This window comes from Mus caroli, unplaced genomic scaffold (assembly GCF_978045245.1).
Source record: "Mus caroli unplaced genomic scaffold, Mus_caroli_1 scaffold_19, whole genome shotgun sequence".
Lineage (NCBI taxonomy): Eukaryota > Metazoa > Chordata > Mammalia > Rodentia > Muridae > Mus > Mus caroli.
In genome coordinates, this window is record NW_028227274.1 from 59,724,007 (window position 1) to 59,730,461 (window position 6,455).

The 6,455-nt window shown below is 44.5% G+C and overlaps 1 pseudogene; it reads right to left on the reverse strand.

The window, feature by feature from the left end:
• Positions 1-5,366: 5,366 nt before the first annotated feature.
• LOC110284429 (tRNA-splicing ligase complex subunit RTRAF pseudogene) lies at positions 5,367-6,074 on the reverse strand (annotated as a pseudogene).
• Between the last annotated feature and the right edge of the window lie 381 nt (positions 6,075-6,455).

The following is a 6,455-nucleotide window of genomic DNA, read 5'->3' on the forward strand; positions in this document are numbered from 1 at the left end:
TTATAAGTTTATTTTATAAGTGAGAGCTTTTTGCTCTCACTTATAAAATAAAGACAATTAATGTCTCCTTTGCTACTCTGATTATTGATGCAAAACGAGCTTACTGTAAACCATGAAGATTATATATATTTTTTAAAAAGGTTGAAAAGTCACAAGCTCTGCACATATCAACAGCTGACATTTGATTATCTGTCCTGACAGTGGCTTTCTCTAGATTAGCCACATTTTTTTTCCTCCATTTTAACCGCTTGAAAAAGAGCAATTTGACAAACTCAGCCTGTTCACATTATCAAGCGACCATCACCATTACCTAGTTCTAGACTCCAGTGTTTTCATTAACCCCAGGAGGAAACTCTACTTTTAATGCAGTTCCCAGGTCCCCTTTCCCCGTCGCCACCCCCACCAGTCTGTTATCCGTCTCCATGGCTCTCCATGCTGGGTATGTGACAGGAATGACTCGAGGCAGCATGTGGACTTCGACATTTCTCTTCCTTCACTTACCGTGATGTAATTCAGGCCAGTGTATGCTGCAGCAGGACTCCTTCTTTTCTTTTTCATAGTCAAGTAATATTCTAGTGCACGGATGCAGCATGATCTATTGCTCCGTTTATTGACTAAGGTACATTTGAATCATTTTCACCTTTGAACTCTTGAGGATAGTTTATACAAGCACCCGAGTATATATTTTTTTATTTTAATGCTATTTTATTTTTAATTAGTTAATTAATTGGTCTTCGGAGACAGGGTTTCTCTGCACAGCTTTGGCTATCCTGGAACTCTCTGTAGACCTGGCTGTCCTCAAAAACCCAGAGATACACCTGCCCCTGCCCCTGCCCCTGCCCCTGCCCCTGCCCCTGCCCCTGCCCCTGCCCCTGCCCCTGCCTCTGCCTCCCTAGTGCTGGGATCAAAGGCGTGTGCCACCACCACTGGCTGTCATTTTCAATTCCAGGGGTTTACAGTTGAGGTGGGATTGCTGGGTTGAATGGTCATCATGTGCTTAGCTTGCTGAGGAAGCACAGATTGGTCACCTCGGTGGCTACAACTCTGTTCCTTTCCCCCAGCAGTGCACAAGGCTCCCAGCCAGCCCTCGCCGTTTGCCCTTTGTTGTGGGCATGCGGTGGTGCCTTACTGTGGGTTTGAATTGTGCTTCCCTGGTGACAGGGTCGGGCAGAGTCTTTTCATAGCCTTGATGACCATCTGTTTATCTTCCTCGGGGAAATACTTATTCAAGCCTTTTGGTTGTTCACATTTTCTTGTTGATTCATAAAACTTCTTTCTATATTCTAGATCTTTCTACATTCAAACATACAATTTTCAACTATATTTCTTCCACTCTGGGGGTTTCCTTGAAACAGGAGTGCTTTATATACACAAAAATTTTAATTTTGATGGAGTCTGACTTATCTTTTTAGGGGGTGGGGTGCTTTTGGTCTAAGAAACTATTCGCAACATCAAGGTTTACTCTTCTGGCATCTTCTAGGGGCATCTAGCTAGCCTCCATTTTGAGTTGGTTTTGTGTGCAGTGTGGGATAAGGCCTAATCTCATTCTCTCGCTGTTGCTCTTCAGTTAGCCTAGCATCGTAGTTGAAGAAACTCTTCTTCTATTCAATGGCCTTGGAGGTACCTGCTTGTGGACCACAGCCATGTGCATTTCCTTCTGGACTCTCAGTGGCTGGTTTGCTTCTGGACGGTTCTAAGACAGGATTTTGTGTGTCCCAGGATAGCCTTAAACTCACTTGTAACAAAGAATGACCTAGAACTTGTGGTCCTCCTGTCTCCACCGCTAGAGTGCTGGGTTGGAAGTGAGTTTCTCTACTCCGGGTTGCAAATGTTTTAAACCAAGATTGTCTTACTTGGCTGATAATGGGCATCTTTCTGTATTAACATAGAGGGGAAAGAATCATTTGATGTCATTTACTGGATGTACTACAATTAGCTTCGACAATCCCTGATTATTAACTGTCTTGAACCCTTCAAATTTTTAACTACCAGAAATAAGGCTGCAATGAGTTTCCCTCTAATGCGCATCCCTGTGCACTTATCTAATTATTTCCTTTGGATAAATTCCCAGAAGTGAACTTATTAGGTCAAAGGAGAGGCATTCTTTCAAAGCTTTGATGAGTGTTTCCAAATTTTCCTCCAAAAATATCAGAGCAGCCCCCTCTCTGCTCAGCCTTCGGAGGTGCCCGTGGCTTGAACAAAACCCAGATAGCTTTTCCCCAAAGTTACTCATGGACAAAAGCACTGGGAGCCCTGACCCAGTCCTTCACAGAGCAGTGACATTGTCCATCAGCAGGGGCAGCCTCCTCCCAGACCTGCGAGGACCCTCACTCAGCCAGTTCCACTTGGGGGCTCTTAGTACTAAGACAGTGTCTGTGATTTTGGGTTCTGTCTATCATTTGTCCATTGTTCCTTCTAGACTGCAAGCAGCAAGGGGCCAGGAAATATCTGGTTTATTCACTCTGTGGGTTTCATGTCCTATAAAGTACCCAGGATAGGGCATTTTCCATGAACTGTAAAGGCAACCATTAGTGCTGGGGACAAGATGGCTTACCAGTGAGGGGTGAGGCTGAGAAGAGCCCTGTCCCTTTTCGAGTATCTCCGATGTCAGTACAGTCTCTGTCACATAGCAAAGGCCCTTTGTTTGTTAACTGAATAAATGAGACCATAGCGGCTGGTGTGTCGATGCTGTCAGTGTCGATGCTGGCAGCATGTCTCTTCTTTCCTGCGCCATCCACTTGCTGACATTTATTCTAATGCTGCTCTCTGCATGTTGATGTTCACAGCCCTTCGGTTTCTGTGCTGCAGCAACAGCCATTTTTTTTTTCTGCAGCCAAATGGAAGTGCATGCCGTGTCCCTCTAGAACGCGGAAATAATTGTCGAGTGAGAAGGAGCAGGCAGGGGATGGCCCCCTCAAGGGCTTAGCTTCCTTTGCTTGGATGCTGCTCTCTGGGCTGAAGTCAGCAGGAAAGCTATTTTTGACTCAGTAGCTACTATACTCACATAACCCTCAGCAATTCAGGCCAAGGTCAATGAACGTAGTGCACCAAAGATACTTGAGAGATCAGTGATCCCCTTCCCCACGGTCCCTTCAGAGAGAAAAGAGGTTGGGGTGGGGGGCCATGATAGAAGCCATGCAGCATTTCCTCGGGGGAGGGAGGATGTCAGTGAATGCCCCTCAATTGTTGCTGTGGAACCTAAATTATTGTATTAGGCACTTTTTAAATCTTACTTTTTAAATTATTACTGCTGTGGATGGGGATGATGATAAGTGTGATGTGTGGTGGCCACACAACTCTGCGGAGCTGAGAGTTCTGTCTTCATATGAAGGCTGCTAGCTCCTCCTACACCATGCCTGCCTGGATGCCGCCATGGTCCTGCCTTGATGATACTAGACTGAGCTTCTAAATCTGTAAGCCAGCCCCAATTAAATATTGTCCTTTTAAAAGACTGGCCTTGATCATAGTGTCTGTTCACAGCGGTAAAACCCTAACTGAGTCAATAGGAACCGTTTGTTTGGGCTCTCATTTTCAATATTAGGCATTTACAAGGGAAGACGGGAGATTCGGCTCCCCGGTGGAGATCACCTTAGTGCATTTGCAGAGGATCTGTGTTTGGCTCCTAGCACACACACTGGGCAGCTCATGAACATTTGTGACTCTGCTTTCAGGGGGATCTGAAGCCTCTGGCCTCTGAGGGCACTGCACTCACATGCACAACCCCACACAGATATATGACTAAGTGTAAAAGCAAGCATGCGTACACACACACACACACATACACACACACACACACACACACACACACACATACTTGTTAATAATAAAAGGATGCAGCTCACCATGGTGGGAAGGTATAGAAGCAGGAATTAGGCATCTGGCCACATTGTGCCCACATTTAGGAAGCAAAAAAGTAAACAGGAATTGGAGCCATGGTCTAAAACCCTCAGGCTCACCCCAGTGAACCACGTCATCCACCAAAGTACTACCTCCTAAAGGTTCCACAACCTTGCAAGCCAGTGCCACCATCATCTAACCTACGCTTCTGTGGGGCATTTTGCATTCAAACCACAATATCCCATTCCTAGTCTCCATAGATTTGTGGCCATCTCACCATTCAGGATCCATTCTTTCCAGCTTCAACAACCCCCACGTCAGTAGCACAAACACAGTTCAAGAGCCCAACTTCTCTTCTGAACCTCGAAGTAATCTCTTAACTGGGAGGCCCTATAAAATCAAAACACAAATTAGATACATTCACCATACAACAGCATAGGAGTATCGTTCCCCTCTAGGCATGCAGAACAAAAGGATAACAAGGAATGATCAGACCAAAGCAAGACCCAAATCCTACAGGAACAACACTAAATCATTCAGCTCCATGTCCAGCATCCAGGACTTGTGATAAAATCACCTGGGTTCCCAAGGGCTACCTAAGCCTTTCCCTCCAGCTCTGCCATCTGCAACACACACAGCCTTTCTCTGGGGCCAGCTACACTCCATGCCTATAGCTTTCTTTGGTTGATGTCGATAGCCCCGGCATCCCTACCATGCTAGAGTGGCAGCTTGATCTTTACCCTCATAGCTTCATACAATGGAGCGCCACACAGAGGTCCCAACCTGTCACACATTGCCTGGCTTTGACAGCCCCCTGTCCATGCCTCTGTGAGACTCTTAACAATTTTGTGTCTCATACCAACAGTGCCATGTAGAGAAGGCTGCCAAGTTCTGCTGATGGAGATATATTCTTGCTCCCTTAGGTTCCAAGGTGGTAGCCTTCGTATGCCTCTAGCTAGAGAATCCAATCCTCAATGTTTGATCAAGGGCCTCTCCAGCAACAATCTCAGTTCCAGTTCTCTCCTCTCAGATGAACTTGCATTTTCACTAGATGAAAGCTGACAGGTGAAATCTTGCCCTCAAGGCATGGTCCTGTTGTCCCAGAGCAGAGGAAAAAGTTTATTGTGAATATTGCTAAACTCTTCGATCAGTATAATTGCTTCTGAATCCAAATCAATCACGTTCACAACTTTAAACTTTCTCGTTTTCCTGCTAAACTGCACATTTTTAAAAATAACTTTCTGGCCCATTTGCTGGTCCTGAGTGTGTGTGTGTGTGTAAAAGATCAGTGAACGGTAAGAATGACACAACTTCAATGCTATCAAATCTTGAAATTTCCTTCACCAAACAAATTAGTCCTCATTCTCATTACCCTACACTTTCAAACTTATTTAAGAAAAAAAAAAAAAGCAGTGTTGATAAATCTCTAGAACATAGTCAAATTTCTGGGATTCCTCCTTTGAAAACCTAACATGGGATTTCCAAACACCGTTCCCATCATCCTAAGCAGGTGAAAAATCCCCAAGTGCTTATCTTCCATGATTCCCCAGTCTGCGGTCTGTCTTTGGCTCAGCAGCAATTGTCTGAAGGGGTCCTATGGATCCATCAAGTTTTGTCTGTACCTCTCTACATGTGGCAACTGCAGATTCTGAGCAGCTTCATCAAGAACTGCAGCTCCTGCACTAAAACCAAGAACGTGTTTGTCTACAGTGACAGGGAAGCCCTCTTTTGTTGGATTTGCTTTAGCAACAGCATCTTGTGTTAGGTGTTTCCTCAACCAAAATGCAAATTGGCTTAAGGATCACTGGGTAACCAGTGAATCTGAAGGAGGTTAGCCAGAGCCATTACAGCAGCCTTAAATTCAGGATTATATATGGTCGAATTGATCAGTGACTGTGCTTGTAGTTGTCAGTGTTTTCTGTGTTATCAGGTACTAGGTCCTTGTTTCTTTCAGCATTATCTCCATATTCAAGTCTCATAGCTAAACTAAGCATCCAGTCAGTTTCTTCTTGCCAATCCTGAATCTTGAAGGATAACAAATGTCTTAGATACTTTTCAAAGTACTTAGCCAGTCACTGCTATGGATGCTTTTCAAGTTACCTCTGTCTTCCACCTTTAGTGTCTGATTTTTCTTGTTTTCAAGACACACAATAAAGTTTCTAAGTTCTGTTTCATCTTTGCATCTGAAACCCAAGGGGGCTGTGGTAGCTCACAGTTGTAACCTTGCATCAGAGCATGGTCTCTTCTGTTCACACTGGATGCCAGGACAGGAAAAGCCAATTCTCAGGAGACAGGTACAGTGTGGCTATATTCTTTGCCAGCATACAGCTGGACTAGCTCTATCTTAATTCTTGTTATAAACTTTGTTATTCTCTGAAATCTCCTGAGTCAGGCCTTCAGTGTCCATATTTCTCTCCACATTCTGGTCTTCCAAACATCCATCAGAATGACCTAGTAAACCTTTCCATAGTTTTTCTAGCCTGCAGCTCCAAATTCTTCCCTATTCCTCTGGCAAAGCAGTTCCAAGGGCCAAGTACCATATAGTCAGATTTATTACAACAACACCCCACTCTTGGTACTAGTTTTCTATATTACTGGTACTATTCTTCTTGTGACCA